Source organism: Xiphias gladius, chromosome 9 (assembly GCF_016859285.1).
Source record: "Xiphias gladius isolate SHS-SW01 ecotype Sanya breed wild chromosome 9, ASM1685928v1, whole genome shotgun sequence".
Taxonomy (NCBI): domain Eukaryota; kingdom Metazoa; phylum Chordata; class Actinopteri; order Istiophoriformes; family Xiphiidae; genus Xiphias; species Xiphias gladius.
Window position 1 is genome coordinate 13,908,325 of NC_053408.1, and position 18,275 is coordinate 13,926,599.

Consider the following 18,275-nt stretch of genomic DNA (forward strand, 5'->3'; position numbering starts at 1 on the left):
CACACTATCATTCTTCCTGCATTTCTAAGCCTGAATGCGTACTGTCGGCTGCCACGAGACCTTTGTGCGTCACCCGCCAACATCTGTCGTCTCCCCCTGCTCCAATTCTTCCAGCTCTTCAGCCCCTGCCTACAGGTCAAATCCACCATGTTGTGCTGTTTCAGAAATCTGTGCTGCACCGCTTCCACCGAGGCAGCTTAAAGATACTCTTCTATATAACAGACAATCTTTTTAATGCATAGCTGAAACGTTAAGCTGAATTACAATGACAAACAAACAAAAATATGAAAGAAAAAAAATGACAGAAAAAAACAATAACACAGGAGCTTTGCTTTTAGACCTGTGCCCCCTTTATTCTTGCTTCAAAAACATTAGAGAAGAAAAGAACATTGATCACAAGCCAGAGAAAATTTTTATAAACTTGTTTGTGGTCTTTTTTCTTTCTTTTTCACATCCTCTGTGTTAGTTGAGGGGCGGTTGACTACACAAAAACCAACTACAAATAGATTCTGAAGTTCTGCCATTAATAACAATCACATAAGGTTAAATAAATATTCATAAGGCTTTGTGAATCCTTGGCTGTCAATCTGATGATACTGGCCAACTTATACTGGTTTGGGTATAAGATACAGTGCCGTAAATGCAAAAAAAAGGACATTTACATACAATTTACAAAAATAATATAGTAATATAATATAATGCATTTATTAATGCAAGGTTTCAGTATTTTGGCTGAAAATTGAATTCTGAGGCATCCATAGAAATACCATTTCATACCAATGTTCCAGTTGAGAAAAGAGCAACAGCTGTGCCCCTTTCTCAGCTCATGGCTGCAATGCAACATTATGGTCCACTAAGTTGGAAGAAAAAAATGATATAGCCTACCTGCTTCTTGGATGGATTTCTCTCTAAATGATTGTTGAATTCGTGACTCTACAGAAAAGTTCTTGCTGTTTGATTCTCAGGGTCCGAGACCAAGTCACTTACTGCTAACTAACTAACTAACTAACTCAATTTAGCCACACACCTGCCAGTGTGGATGCAAGTGACAATTATGGGATCATGGTAAATGCTAAATTTTTTTTTAGCTGAAACACAAGTAGAAAATAGTAATAATGTTAATGAATTGGCACATTTATGTCAGTTAAACTGCAGTATCTACCTTACGTTTGCTAACTTTAGCCACTATGATAAGCCACCGATCATACTGACGTGGTTACAGTTGGAGCTCGATTTTTTCAACTGAAAGAGCTTTAATGTGCTATTTCTTCTTTAAAAAAAAGAAAGGTCACACCTTAAAGCAATGGCTTGGCATTTTGGGAAAAACATTTATTTGCTTTGTTGCTGAGCGTTAAATGAGAAAATTGATACCACTCTCATGTCTCATGTCCAGTTGGACTACAGCCAGCACTCACTTTAATCCATGAGAAAACCAGCGTGTAAAAATTACAAGTTGCGAGTGGGACTGTTTCTTGACTGGGAGCAGAAATTTCCTGAAGTCACTGCTGGTTGCTTGGTAGGCGGAGCTGGTTACCTTTGGACAGAGCCAGGCCAGCTACATCCCCCTATTTCCAGCTGACTGTAACCCTATATTTACCCTACAGATATGAAAAAGGTATTGTCGGATTCTCAGCAAAAAAGCAAATGTTCTGTGTTTCTCAAATTGTTGAACGATTCCTTCAAACATTTTAGTTATGTATGCTGGAAATGTTGACATGGGTTAAAAATGATCCCTGTAACTGGTGATACATCAGTCTCAACATTACATGTCTTGGGAGGATTTTTCCTTTAACATACTGTAATTTTCTAAATTCACCCTTAACCACTCCAATAATTCTCTATCAACAAGAGAGGAGGCAAAGTCCATAGCTCATGTTGGAAGTCAGCATTGATGATATGGCGACAGACATGCTGAAGCACAACATAATAATTAATCATGAACCAAAACAATTGTTTTTTTCCTGCCTGTAAACAGCCCAACTCCCCAATGGATTACGGTAGACAATAGCATTGTCCGCATGTCATTGCCAGCTTGTAAATTGCAAAGACCCCTGGGATGCTGCTCAAGCGCTTCTCATAATCGGCATCGTTATTTTCAATTATCTACTAATGAGTTTCGGTAACAAGTGGGGAAACAAGAGATGCAGCTATGACAGAAAAATTACTGCCAGCGGCAGCAAAGATGATGCACATCCACCACAATCCCCCGACAGCAGGAAACTGAACCACCATCTCGGGCTGGACATGGGAGATGATTTCCTGCTTTGTCTTGACTGGATAAGTTAAATGGCTTCTTATGTGGCTAAGACAAGCAGGGATAAATTATCTCCCCTGATTGCGAACAGACCTGAGTAAGATGTAGTTTCTTTGAGGAAGCCAATACTTGAACTGCTCAATAGCTGTGACATTTAACACTACATGACTATATGGTAGGAAACACTTTCAATCAATGCTTTCATTTGCAGTACCTCAGTTAGTATGCGGCGTATTTCAGACACCCGCTGGTTCATGGATTTTGTATTATTGGGAAATAGCCTGTTGGGAAGGATCGTCCGCCTTGGTGAGATCCACTCGCTGCATGCTGTGGTTAGAACGCACTGGAACAGTGTAGTCTGCCTCACCACGATCCACCTCAACCTACTCGTAGTTCTTTGTTTTTCTACAAAAATCAGTGAAGCATAGGCTGAGATATCCTGATTTTTAGACCCAAACGGTAAAAACCCAGAAACAATTAGTTGTTTAATCTGCACTCAATCTGCAGAAAATTAATCAGCAACTATTTTGGTAATAGATTAATCCCTCCAGTGATATTTCAAGCAAAACTGCAAAAAATTCATTAGTTCCAGCTTTCAAATGTCAGGATTCTGTGCTTTTCTTTGTCGTATCTGACAGTAGGATAAATTTTAGTAAGTTTTGGACTGTGGGTCAAACAAAAACAAGCTGTCTGAAGACGCCACCTTGAGCTCCGGAGAATTACGACGGACTTTTTTTTTTTTTCACTTTTTATCTTGACATTTCATAGACTACACAATTAATCAATTAACTGTGAAAATAATTGTCAGACTAACTGATAATGAAATAATCAGTTCCAGCCATACTTCCCATAATGCAACTCTTTCATTAGACCCTCCGTGACTGTTAAATGCCAAACATAACAATGATGTTATTTGAGTAATTAACTAACACTTGACAAAGCTCCTCCAGAAGACATTACAGTGGTTTTTAATTCTGTGTAGTACCCCTCATGATGATGTGTCAAACTTGTGGACTTCTCCTTTAACAAAGCTTTCTTAGTATTTAATATTTCCTTTGTTGAGATTCCCTGTGTGCCATAGCTCGTCATTCATCTTCCATCTTTGCTCTACCCCATTCTGTACTTGATACACTTTATACACTGAATTTGTACATTAAATTCAAGATAAGGTTGAGTTTGCAATCACCTATATAATAATAATAATAATAATAATAATAATAATAATAATAATTTAACTATATTTATAAAGCACATTTCACACATAGAGTTGGAACATCGGTTGCTGATGTCCACGAGCAGCTTGTCCATTTCTTTCAGCTCTGGCCTCAGTTTTTCAGACAGCCCTCGAAGTGGCTCACCTAAATGGAATGCAGCCCTTATTGAATTCCACCTGTGCTTTTCCTGCTTTGACAAGTGCAAGGAGTCTATCAAAACAGAACTTTGACACTGTGCCCCTGTATTTTCTTGGAAAATGTTACAAATCTCCCAGTATGAGCCCTCCATAATATAATTTGCCCCAAAGGTGCTCACAATTAGCCGTGCACCTAAAGTCCCAAATACCCATGTAATTGGAAACCTGACGTGACTTTCAAAGAATTTTCTCTATCATTTAGGTAGACCAGAATTGCCCAACGTGAAAACAGGCTCCCTAATAAACTGCAGGCATCTTTTGTATCTCAGGGTTTTGGTTGCCTGAAGCTGCAGCGAATCAAAGAATGAAGCTGCAGTGATCTGGATGGAAAAAGGGTGTCAGCCTTCTCAGTGTCAACGCTGGGTGCCCTCTTTTTCTCACCCTGTATCAAATATCTGACTGCAGTCACAGAGTGTTCTGTGCCTGCAGTTTTTGAACATTAGTGGCTGGTTGCTGAAACTTGGACAGCTCATGACGAAGCTTCAGCTTTAACGTCACACACTCGACCTACTCACCTCAGCACCCACGGACCTACCCTCAGCCATGGACGAGTGTGCACCGCAGACATTCTGGGAATATACTCTCTCCCGTCTGTAACAGGTTATTCAGCCAGCGGTGACCCAGAGCAGCATGCAGTCCCTGCCAGGGAAAGACAGAATCTATTTCAGTTACTGGCTGGCACACTTATGGAAGAGTTTTAGAGTCAGAGGAGACTGGCATTGGAATTTCATAAATTCTAATTTGTCGCGGTCATTTTGAGCTGTTAAATTAAAAAAAATGTAATTGTTGAGATGAAGCTCCCTTTATAAATGCACAGCTTGCACTTAAAATGCACAGGCTTAAATTCAACCTTTAGCTGCAATTTCAGGTTCACTTTGCTCAATCTAAGTCCCAGCTCTTTCTGTAACTTACACTGAATGGTGGGAAGTAACTCAAACATTTACTCAAGTACCGTACTTGAGGTGCTTGTACTTTATTTAGGAATTTAAACAGTTTTAAATATTTCATGGGTCTGTAATATTTTACGGTTTCTTCATTATTTCCTAATAAATTTCTAATAATTTCCTGGGAAATTAAATTGAAAGAACTGTGTAATTTGATACTAATTACAGTCCTGGTTGAAATGATTGGCACCCCTTTTATTTAAGTACAAAATTTAGAATATCTTCAGAAAAATAAATGCAAATTAACCAATTATGTATAATCAAAATATTTTAATAAAATGTCCAAAGATACTGAACAACAACAACAAAGAAAATGCTTTCATGCAGTGAAATAAAAAATACAGATATAACATGTACACTTGACACAATTATTGGCCCCTTTTGATGAATTTAAATTAGTTCCTCAAATAAGACTCTGTGCTTCATTTTCAGGATTCAAATGACCTGAATTAACCAATGAATGATGGTTTTACTATATAAAAAGAGTCTGATTGGTTCCAGTCTCTTTTTCACAATGGCGAAGACAAGAGAGGTGTCAGAGAGCATGAAATGCTATTATGAAAAAACATAACAAAACCGAAGGCTACAATGCAATCGCCAAAGATCTTGAAATCCCTGTTTCAACAGTTTATAATGTTATCAAGAAGTTTTCACAGTCGTAAAACAGTTAAGAAGCTTCCAAGACGTGGCGCTAAGAGGTAACTCAATGAGAGAAGTCTGCGAAGGTTGATGAGAATTGCGGAAAAAACACCACGCAAGAGTGGTGCATCAGTTTGTTTATAGGCGGCTAAATGAAGGCCATAAGGAAAAGAACACCCTACCTACAATAAAACATGGTGCAGGTTCTATCATGCTGCTGTGGGGCTGCTTTGCTGCCTCTGGTACCGGAGGCACTGAATGTATCAAAGGACTGATGAAATCAGAAGACTACCGAGGCATTTTAGAGCGAAATGTGTCACCCAGTGTCAGAAAACTGGGTTTGAGGCGAAGGTCTGGGGTCTTTCAGGAGGACAATGACCCAAAGCACACATCCAGCAGCACAGAAGAATGGTCGAAAAGGAAGAGATGGACTGTTTTAAACTGGACAGAAAGGTGCAAGAAGCTTCTAGATGGCTCCAAGAAACATTTAGAGGCTGTCAAGGTTCTGCAACCAAATGTTCCCATAGTTGTGTCCGGCGTACATCTTGTGTTTGTATTATTTCGCTATTATGCAGGTTATGTTTTTTTTAAAGTTTTTTTTTGTTAAGTAACCTTGTACATTTTATTCAATATTCTGATTATACAAAATTGGTTAATTTGCATTTAATTTCTGAAAATATTCTAAATTCTGCACTTAAAAATTTAAGGGTGCCAATAATTTCAACCAGGACTGTATAAGGAAAATAGGGACAGTGTTTAATTGATACACTTCCAGTTAATTAATTCCAGTTATTTGGTAGTGTAACCCTTCGATCAGTGCACTGCAGGTTTGCTGAACAGTAATTAATTGATCATTAATAAATATTCATTTAAGTTCAAATGGAGCAGGTCTTTCAGGGAAATTCTTCTGGAAATATAAACACAATGCAACTAACTGAACTCTAACTGAACTGAACTCTGTGTTGCTGTTTTCTCTTCAATTAGAACCAAATGACATAGTTTTTCTCTGAAACTTCAGATGTTATGCACTCATAAAATAAAGCGTTCACCAGTATTTCCTTTTTTCACTTTGTATTTCTACCCGAGTACATTTCAGAGGGCAATATTTTACATTTTACTCACTCGCCACATTTATTTGAAGCTCTACTGAGTAGTTACCTTGCAGATTAAGAGTTTATATACAAAACAAGTGGTCTTGTTAAATATAGTACATTGTCACTGATTTACTAACTACCAAATGGTATAATAAAGTAGATAAAATTTGCTCCACGGATCTTAGGCATATAATTTATAATATGATTTAATTTGCACCACTACTTACTGAATACAGAACTCTAGAACTGCTGCACTGATATAATGTGGATCCAGGCAGATTCAGATGCTTAGGTGGTTGGACGCATGTTTATGTGCCACAGGTCGAGACCTGAGTGAGTCATACTCCCCACCTCTGTGAATGAACTGAAGACGTGAATCACACCCCCTGATTTCACTGCCAATAGCTTGTCGCTGCTCTGGCTCTCCTGTCACAACCTGTGATCTCGGTGCTGTTTTCTGTGAAGCAGGGACAGAGTTTGATCGGGGTGACAACAAACACCGCTGGTTTCCAAGAGGTGATTAAACCAAGTCCCATGCAGTCTGAAGTGATCGCTTTGCATCTGGTGTAAACAGGCCCGCCTATGTTGCCAGGGTAATCTCAATTCATCGCCACGGTTGGTTACAGGATACGACTGGATGCTTGTTGTTTGTGATTAAAACAGCTGAGGAGAGAAACGGCTTTTATGTAGCAAACAGGAATCCTACTGAGAGAGCTATACACTCCCTGTGAAGGATGATACATCATGAGTATTTGAGTATTTTGCGTTCAAATATATATAAAAGATATTTATAAAAGAAAAAAAAATGACTTGATGACTCACTCTTCTTGAAGCAGGAAAAGAAAGAAACAATAGCTCCTCTCCTTTAACTGCATTAACACTAAAAATACAAGGCGGCATAGACTCCCTCATTAATGATCTCATTGCATATAATGTAATTAAGGCAGTTCTGCTTGCTCGTCGGTTTTAATACATCATTAAAGCGAGCCGAGGGTCTGCAAAAATACTGTATGTTGCTTGGCTGATAAGGTCACCAGACTATTGAAGGTCGAGATCAATAGAAACTGATTTCGGAGCAGAAATGTTAAAAGACGCATTTGTTAAAACCTGTAGTCTTGTAGCAAACAGAGACACTCACCGCTGTACATCAAGAGACAGATTGATTGTGCGAGCTGGGAAAATGCTCCCTCCTCTCCTCATATCTTTGATTTTCAGGCCGAGAAGGAGGGCGATCTCTCTTCCCCTTTTTGAACGTGTTTGTCATTAAACCTGCGCTCGGTCTTGTCACTGGATTTGGAGAGACATAAATAATTTCAGCAGGGGTGAAATCAGGTGTTTGTTCAGAGGAATATCACGGCTCAACACAGAGAGAAATAATACTTATGAGAGATTGTAAGAAAGTAAGAGTGTGTCCAGTCAATTATTTCCCTTCACTTACACTGACAGGTTCTGAAAAGTTTCTGAGAAATGGACTGTTTTTAATTTTAAAAAAAAGGGAACCAGAGGTTGTATAAATGTGGGGTAAATCTAGAATCAAATAAATTAAATGTTTATTTTTATGGTAAAGCTTTACAATAAGAAACGCTCATAATGGGTTTGTAATTAGTTAATTTGTTGAATCATTGATGAATATATTAATGCTTTACAGATTCGTAATAAGTCCTTTGAGTTGCCTTGGAGGTTGAGAGCCAGATTTAAGTGAAGGATCCTCTTCGCTGCAGAACATCTATGCCATGGAAACAAGAATTAATAACTGACTAAAAATGATCAATTGTTGCTTTTCAATACCAACTTTGTATTGAAACTAGGTTCTTTGTTGATTTAGATTTTTTCAGATAAACTTAAAGATTAGGTACTCCCTCATGGTTACGAGAAATTCTCCTACCTTTTAAGCTAAATTGAAAACCCATTGAAATATCTGAATTAGAAATCTTCACGAAGCTGAAAGGACAAATAAAGGCAAAATTAAATCCCAGAGAAGCCGAACACAGACGCTGTCCTTGTAGTGGCGAACAGTGTGGCTGTGACACAGTGTTCTCCCTGGGATAAATCTGCACTGAGTACATAAGCAGCCCTAAAGGAGGAGGAGATATTATGATTCCTCTTTTGAGGGTTTTTTAAAATTTAAACACTGGCACCAAGGGTCTTAATTCAGGATTATAAAAAACATTTATTTCTTGTTAACTTCTTTTAATTCTGTACAAAACAGGAATTTTTCATATACAGGTTTGTCTTGACCTGTACAGAAAAGATGCACGTTTAGAAATTTTGTGATCAATGTTTTGTGATACAATGATAAGTCTGTGATATTTAATTTTTTTTTCATATGCATGTACAGTACATATACTTTCAAAATACTGAATGTTTATTATGTACCATTCATTTTAAATGAAACATTTTACTCAAATTATGCATATATATTATGTAATCTCCTGCAATAGTTTTTCCTCCAGTGTTGAACTGTGGCCTTCATCTATTGATTACATAAGTTGCACTTGGCTGGATTCACAGGAGAATTTCTCAGAGTAAACTCCTGCCAGTTACATCAGAAATGAGCCCGGGAAAAAGACACAGCTCCACCTACAGCAATCAGGCCAGAACTTTTTGTAATCAGAGCGAACTGAACCCCAGAATAAGCTCAGTCAATGCAACAAAGATGAAAGTATGAGCAGCACCTGATTAAGTGTCAAATGACCCATTATGTCCCCCTATACTGGGATCAGCTCTCCTAGATGTAGAGGTTCCGGTGTAAGATTGTTACACAACACACTCGGTGGTTGATTCAATTTTGTCACATTACGTAAGCGTTTCTTGCAAGCTGGGGTACCGACACTGTACAATGGGAGGCAACAGGAGAAAGACTTTAAAGTTTAATCAGCCTTAAAGAACTTTGGCCTGTCTGTCTGAGTTCTCTGACTCTTGGTGAGGTCGGCAGACGGAGCAATGCAGGGGAGCAATTTGGAAGTTAAAAGCAGACTCGACTGTAAACATTTATGGCGCTCCTCCTCTGATAACAGTTTGGAAGGATGGTGCATTTCAGGCAACTATCGAGCAAATTATTTGCCATTATGGAACCGTAAGACAGGAAGTGCAGCTTTGGAGTAAAAGGGATACACACACACACACACAAACAAACATACAGACACACACACAGACACACACACACACGCACACACACACACACACACACACGCACATTTACACTACCGCCAATTAACAGCTTTAAAGTTGAGGTTGCCTAGCAGCAAACAAACGGTAGCCTACAAGCTTCCTCACCAAAACCCTCTGTGCTGCTGCCGGCATCACTGTTTTGGATAAATGAGATGCGATGATTCGAATCAGAATTATAGTCTGCCGTGAGCATATTTTCCTGAACAAATCTATGTGTTTCATTGTGGTGATAATAATCCAGGGAGCATTTTCAACTGTGATACTGGCAGTACGAGCCATATAACTTTCATCATAATCACAGCAAAAGCACTTTGATATTACAGCCTTTATACTCCAGTTTCTCTGTGCTTTATTTACATTTTCTTTTCTAATGTATAAGAAAAAAGGAAGTTTTCTGCCTAGCTGTGGGGTTATTAAAAGAAAGGGTCTGCATAAAATCCCTATCCAAACCAAATTCTTGACCAAAGCAACTCACTGTATGAGATTAATGTCTGTTATTCAACCACAGCCAAAATCATTCTCACGATTACAAATCAGAACAAATGGATTTCAGTTAGCATTTTGCATTGGTAATTGTAATGCGCTGTAGTTTTTACTCATGCATGAATTCACCATACTTGCTCTTGTCTCTTTCACCTTGTAAAAGCCATCTTATTCCTTTTGTGGCTATTTTATTTTCTTCTCTCATAAATATGGGCTCTCAAGGACCTAGTACTCGATAGAGAGAAGTATGCCATATCTGCAACATCACATTAGCATCCTCTGCGTCCTCGTCTTCATAAATTTTTCCCCATCGCCTTCCTTTGTATGCATGAAGGTTTTATACCCAGCTGTTATACTAAAATGCCATTCTATACAGTATATGGTGATGTGAGTGACTGATTAGCCAAGTTGAAACACTTCAGAAATATGATAATTGTGTTTTCATGCCGAGATCGTGAGTCTGCCACACTTAAGATGAGGAGGGAGCGAAGCACTGCTGCGCTTTGTTGCATACGTCCTCCTCATCATCAGCTAAATCTTTTAAATAAGTTAGTTGTTCCCATCACCAAGGGGAAACGACAACTCTGCACACACAATGATTCTGTTTACACAGGCTGTTCCAGGAAAAAGCTCATATCCTGGTTCAGGTTCATTTCTGGATGTACCCTTTGCTCCTTATGCCCTGCGTGATATTAAAACAGACAAACAGAGTTCTGGTTTGTTAATTCATCAAAGTATGAAGTTCATTAATACAAGCGCTTGGAGAAATCAAGGGGTCTGTCTCTCAGCTGTTTCTGCTGAGTACAAGGATGTTGTACACTGTCTGTAGCTACTGGGTGGCCACAGAGGGAGGTGAAGAGAGATCTGTGTATAGGTAAAGTACAAGGAATCATCTTTTCTCTTACATACCATGATAAAAAAACACCCTTGAACACGCGGCTGCACAGCTACATTTGAGGACATGTCCTTGGAATTTTATTGTGGGAATTTGGGGGCTTTAGCAACAGGGAGGGAGTTTGCATTGTACAATTAAAAAAATTACACATGTTGGTTATTATATGGGCTATAAATTCCAGCACTTTTAGACCTGAGATGTTTAAGTTGGACTTTATTCCTGGAAGTGTGGGGACGGCAGCATTTATACCTTCATGTGAGAAATTCATATTTATAGAAAATATAATTCAATAGTTACAACTACACAATTGCATATTTTTAAAAATCCAAATTGTAAGAAAAAATTGAAATTTACGTTTCAGTGTGTGGTCAGAATTTTTGAATTCTACAACCTGCTGATGCATCCGTTCAACAAGTGACAAGCATGTGAAATGGGTTTACTCTGAAAACCTACTGTACCTTGAGGAGTAACAGTCCGATCTCTCTCTCAGTTAGAGACACGAAAAATGGCAAATCTTTTAATGGTAAAATCTGAGAAGTGGATCACTGTCTAATCCCTCGTTGTTTAGACCAAAGTCAATCTGTTTACCAAGCCTCACAGAAATCCATTTATAACTTTATCAGGTATCCTGCTGACAGGGTAACAGGCCGGATAACAAATTGTCCGCTCACACACACATAAAACACATGCAGGCACAGGGGCACCACATTATTACCAGCAGTCCTAGATATATACCCGACTGTGTGCACAGCCACATTCTTTGCTGATGCAATCAGTGTGTTGCAGTCATTACCTGTTAAAAGAGGCTTGTTTTTCATTCAGTCTGGTTGCGCTGTACGTAATGCTGTTCCCAAGGAAAACAGATTTAGCCTAAATGCGATTCCCTAACAGATAGTCGCACCATGGAAATTGATTTAACTGGAGACCGATTTGAGCACACTGCGCTCCCTCAAACCAACTCAGCAGGAGGGGCCACTTGTAATGAAACCTTTTACTGCTGTAAATTCAACACATATGACATTTAAAGCAGCTATATATTGTATTTTTTTTTTTTTTCAAACACAACGTATCAAATGACAATGTGAAAACAATGTGAAAAAGCTGATGATGAATGTGCAGAGAATTACCTGCAGCTGCCCTGGGCTTTACGGAGCTTTATAGTGAGGTTCAGTTCATTGTTCAGCTGTCCAGCCTACAACTTTACTGTTTTGGTTCACTCTCACCTTTTTCCCAGCGTTGTTTCCAGTCACAACAGGCAGCTGTTTTTGGTGAAAAAGCTCTGAAAACCCAGTGTATACTACCTGTTCAGCACCAAGCGGCAGGCAGACCCGCAGTTGGCGACTAGCTGGTGAACATAGTGGAGCATTTAGCAGCTAGAGAGCCAAATATTTCCCTCAGGAGGAGCCAAGTGGCCACAAACATGACACCAAATGAAAGGTAATGTTACTAAATGATTGCCTGCAGTTTCACCATATCAACCTAAATGGCAACACTGTCTCCTAGAAATTAGATTTATATATTGTTTATATAGATTGATGTGTCAATGTTGTGTTCACAACTTAGTTCTGCTGCATTTTATTTGCTACCTGCAAAATAGATCATAATCTTCTACAAAGAGCTTTTGAGGTCAATCATCGCTGACGACCTCAAGAGCTTGCAGGTTGCAGGAGATTGCTATTTAGCTGCTCGAGTGTAACGCTGCTGATACATGATCTTGCAGCTGTTACTTCAAGACAGTGCAATGCACAGTGTTTTGGCAATGTGCAAATAATCACTCTCAGGTCACGGTTAAATCTGTTGAGTTTATTTGGGTGTTTTTCAGACTCCACTCAGGAGGGATTTGAAGATGAAAACAAGGGAGCTTTGAATTCAAGTGGATCCCCCCCCCCGTCCAGCCTCTTTCTAAACATCACTTCAATTTGAAACACTCGCTTGGTGCAATAAATAGGCATTGGCTTCGCCATGGCATGCACAAACATTCATTCATCAATCTGTCCCCTCTCACATTCCCCCTCTTCATCTGTCTCCCTCCGTCACCTCCCTTTCCACTCCCATTTCCTTTTCTCCTTTCATTTCTCGCCCTTCTCCCAGCCTTGTCGCCCAGTCTACCGTTTCCCTTTTGCCCCCCCTGTCTGTTTCTCTCCTGAGGACTACACCACCTACTCTCTTGTGTACATCTGCGTCATTCTTCCCATGCAGATACGTCAGACCTACTTAGGGATCCTGGGGGATGAGTTCTTGGAGTGTGGAGGGAGTATAGGGACGAATGAGGCTAAAGCAATTCGAGGAATAGAGTTAGAGGAAGTTATATATATATATATATATATATATATATATATATATACACACACAATATATACACCATATATACACATGTACGTATAATGTACTTGTATCTTTTTCCTAGCTGTGTTTTTTATTTTTTGTCAGATTGAATCTGCGTTTTTTGTTTTGATTTTCTTCTCTTCTTTGTTTATATTATGAGTATTTGGACAAGTGTTATCTGTATGTTGTTTTTAAAAAATCTATAGCAAAGGCCAAAGATGGTCTTTGACACTGCAAAGTTCCGTTATATTGTATAATGGTCTTTATTTCTCTCTACGGGCCTCTAGTTGATTCAATAGACTTCCAAACATTACAGAAATCCTGGAAGTTGATTACATTATAAGGACGAAAAAATAAGCAGCATTTTGGGCAATGGCAGAGGGGAGGCTCAACTCTGACACTGAAGTCTGGCCCCCTTTAATTGCTCTGGGACTTGTCTCTTATTAATCGTCTCTCTCTTATCTTCAAAGGACAAAGGGTTTTCCAAATTGGAAGCAGTGGAGAAAGCAGGGAAGCTGCAGCCTCCAAATGTTGAGATATTCTAACTTGTCATGATGCGTAAACCTAAACGAAGCAATTCTCTTTGGATTATATTTTTGTCATTTTCTTGTAATAAAATGGCAAATACCAGAACAATTTAAAGGGGCTCTGAAAGTATAGTCTTTCATAGACATTTAATATAAACTTGTATGAAGTTTCATGTTGGCATTCTTGCCTCTGCAGAAATGCCAAAAAGATGGGTCCCTCACAGTCATACCCCACTGAAGCTCTTTCATCATCATCAGCGTCAGAGATGCCCCAGTCTGGATCACATCTAAGCTTGCAGTTATTAAAAGAAGACCAAAAATACTCTCCCCTGCACTCTTGCCAGGAAATCTAAACAGGGAGTTGGAAATTCAGTTAAGCATGGTTAAAAAAGGACTCACTGAAGTGAATCTGTCGGTAAATATGACCCTGTGGGCTTCAGTTCCATAACTCAAACGTCGACAGACACATTTTCTCTCTTTTTTACAATGTTGTAGTTTGTTTGGTTGCGCACACTGAATATATTTACTTTATCTTGTGCTCAGTCTTTGTGCCACTCTTTATCAAAACGCCATGGCTTACAGAGGAAGTGCCATCTGTCTTTGGCAGACTCGATCCTGGCGCTGATTCTGGAGAGTTACTATAAATATAATCAGGACATATGTGATGGAACCACATACGTCTGTGGAGATTAAATAGGCTGACGTAATTGTTATATGTTATCATTTGAGATGCGGTAATGTCAATATTGAGGGCACATTTTAGGGGTCCATATGCAAGTGCAGTTTTTGTGCATTTTGAGAAATCGAATGAATGAATGTAATTGATTTTGTCAGCTGAAGTGACAAAAGAGGATGATAATAAAGAGATAACCCAGAAGGAGAGCAAGCAATTACAGACACTGCATCTCTGCAAAATAGAGCCGTGTGCCTAATAAACACTAAGCCCTCCTCCCAACACACACACACACACACACACACACACACACACACACACACACACACACACACACACACACACACACACACACACACACTCCCAGTTCCAGACACACTACTCCTCCCTCGGAATCATCAGATCTTCATCTGAAGCTCATTGTTATTCTTCTGGACAATTGATTTCCCTGATGCACTGACCAGCCTCCTCCGTCAGCGCTGGAGTGTGTGTGTGTGTCAGTCTGTCTGTATCTGCATGTTGGAGCAGCAAGCTGGGGCCAGCTGTGTGTTGCAGGTCTCTGTCCCTCATCACTGTTCCTGTCTGACCCACTTTCCTTCATCCAGTCAGGCCGTTGGGACAGCAGACAGACCACATATGAGGAGGAGTGGATGAAGCAAAGTGATGAACCGTGATGAGAATGTAAATTGTTCAGGAGGAACAGTTGACCATCTATGTACTGTATCTGTGGTCGTTAGTAGTAGTTAAGTGGGAACATACAGCACGGCTACGGCGTTAGGCTCAAGGCTGGGACTACAGCACCGTTTGGGTTGTCTCGTCCACTACAGGGGAGACAGTCCAGGACGTTTTCCTGCCATTTATCGGAGGTGAGGAAGTTAACCAGACGTACATTTGCCAAGCCTTGGCTCTTATAAAGCCAAAACATTCTGTTTGAAAACACTTCTGAGAAGGCACAGATCTCCAGTCAAAGTTTTTCTTTTCAAAAGCAGCTACCATATTATCATGTAAAAGAGAAAAACATGACATGATTTATGAGGTGAATGCACTATTAATAGGTTTCTTCTGAATATATTTTTAATTACCACCAAGACATTTGCACAAGGCATTTCTTTTTACTGTTCTCTTTTTATTCATCGCATGCATGTTGAAACACTAGACATTTTTTTTTACAATGGCAAATAATAAATGTTCATTATGTGAATTCTGTGAAGTAAAGAGGTGATCACTGCGTACGTGCACACAACACCAGCAGAGATCAATACTTATCTATTTTTTGTTTTAGATAAAAGACTTCAAGGATGAGGACTGACTGGTCAGTTTGGAAATGCCTGTCTGGTTTACCTCTCCACGTTTGTTAAAGAGCAGCGTGGATGCTTTTCAAGGGGAAACAAATAGGGCTTGGTCGGGATATACTTCTATGGGCTGAATGTAGGTGGACTTGCACAGGGGTTGTATGGAGATTTTGGCACGGCTGTTTAATTTATACTTGTATGGGTTTTGCCTGTATACCATTTACTGTATATGTTACAAACTGGTGTCCGGACGTGAGCTGGATCATTCAATCAGCTTGCTTAACGCTCATATCAATACGTTGAGTTGTAGAGACTTGTGAGGTGTGTCGTTTTCATTGTGAAGTCTTCTCGATTAGTACTGGAGTACCAGAACTCGGCTGTCAAGCTGCAGCGGCCCGCTAGCTCTACTAGACCCCCTCACTGTTTACAGCATTATACTTTTAGAAGTGGCTTATCTCTCTGATGTTTGTGATCAGCAGGAAGGATATCCAGGTGCAACCCAGATCTGGAGAGTGTGTCGTTCTGTGACATTAGGATGGAACCCCCTTTTTTTTTTTTTTTTTTTGCTAATGATGATGTGATTCCAGGGGACCATGGTGTTGAAGAGAGAACTGGGCAACATAGCAAAGCTCTTAATTTTCCCACTGGTCTTCATTCTGAACATCCTCTATGGCCACGAGCTGGATAGTGCACCTGGTAATGAGGGGACTTCCTTTCAGAGCATTGGTCCAAACAGCTGGGAGGACATCTTGGACGCGCTGGGGGATTATATATGTTCCAGGTGGCCCTGGAAGCATTTGGGATCTCCCAGGAGGAGCTGAACGATGTGGCTGGGGAAAAGGACGCCTGGGTGGCTCTGATCACCCATAGCAACCCAGTACCGCATAATTGGTGAGGGGACGGATGGATCAGTGTAAAAATGTCCACATAAGTGTTGCCATTGGTATTCAAAAGTACATATTTGTCAAAGAATATTACACATGTCCTCTCTCAGGACACCAGCACTCATCCACATAACCACTTATGCAAACAGACAGACATGCACGCAGAAAGCAGCCGGTGTTCACTGAGGAACTTTACGTTTTTAGCAAACCTTTGAATAAATAAACAGCACCACCAAGAAGCAAGACGTGTTGGAATAGGCTGGGAGATGACGGGCTTGTTTAACAAAACATGAGCAGCGTGAGAGCAATTCAGCAAACTAATGAAAACCACTTTTCTGAATACATTTTAAGAAATATATGTTGGAAAAAAAAGCCAATTACGTATGCAAAGAAAACTTTTACTGCTTGCAATGATATAACCACATGAAGTCGTGATATTGGCTCATTTCTATGTCTTGAGAGAAACTGCTGCATGGACACAACAACATAAAAATGGTCATCGCAGCAATATAAGGAATGCACAGAATAAAGTGAACAACAAATGTGGTTAAAAGATCAGTGTGCCTAATACACATTTATCCCAAGATCATGTGTGCCCAAGAGATTAACAATGACACACTCTACTGAGACCATGGAAAATACACATGATAATCAGTTTTTGGATTTGGGTTAGTGTTTCGTGTATTCATGGAGAAGACGTGTGGTTGACAGCAGAGAAACGGCTCCCAGGTCTTTTTCACAATCTAATGAGGACCTGGTGGCGAACTTAACAACCTTCTACATGATTAAATTTGTACAACTCATTAGGCAGCAGTGATTGAATATGCAGACGTGTGAACTGTGAGGCTCATGAGCCTGTGACCTTGCAGACTGGAAACACACCCAGGCTCTGTGCATGGAAAAGCAGACTTTCACGTTCCTAAACCTGCTGTTATCATTTCCAGCACAGCCGGCGGCAGACAATCCCAGCTGCAGCTGTGAACGGTATTCCCAGGGTGGGGACCAATCAGGACTCCTGTCATCAGAGCAGTGGAGTTAGACTCAACAATCGATTCATTTCTGCTGACAGCCTGGAGCCTGGGGCAAGAGTCTTGTTGAAGGTATAGCGGTCTAACCTTCAGGTTTCCATGTAGGCAAAAAAAAAAAAAAAAAAGGATATTATGATGGTCGTGGGTGATGGAAGATGCTTAAATAGAAATGTACTAGTTACGTGCCATACTTTCAGAGAATATTAAAACAGTGTTGTGCTCTTTTCCAGCAGCAAATCAATGAATAATTACTTTATAACAATTACTATTCCCCTCACCACTGAAGACAGTGAGATTCATGCTTGTTACAGCCCACAGAGAAAAAGACAGGAAACTTCCTTTATGAATGCCCCCACATTTTTATATCCGTATAAATGTTTTAAAAGGACGAACTGTGTTACAGGATTGCATGTGTTGTTGGTGAGAGGTTTGAAACAAAGACTTCCTCTTCGTGTTCAGAGAGGTGAGAAGGGTCCAACAGGATTGTTTCATAACAAAATTGTGATGATATAAAAAGGAATTTAAAAAAAAACACTGTATATTTTCTCCTTATCAGCCTATATGTAAAAGTCAGAGTATTTATATATTTTAATGCATGAGGATTGTGAACACACACATTGTGTCGGCAACCATATTTCTCTACAAAGCCTCCGTT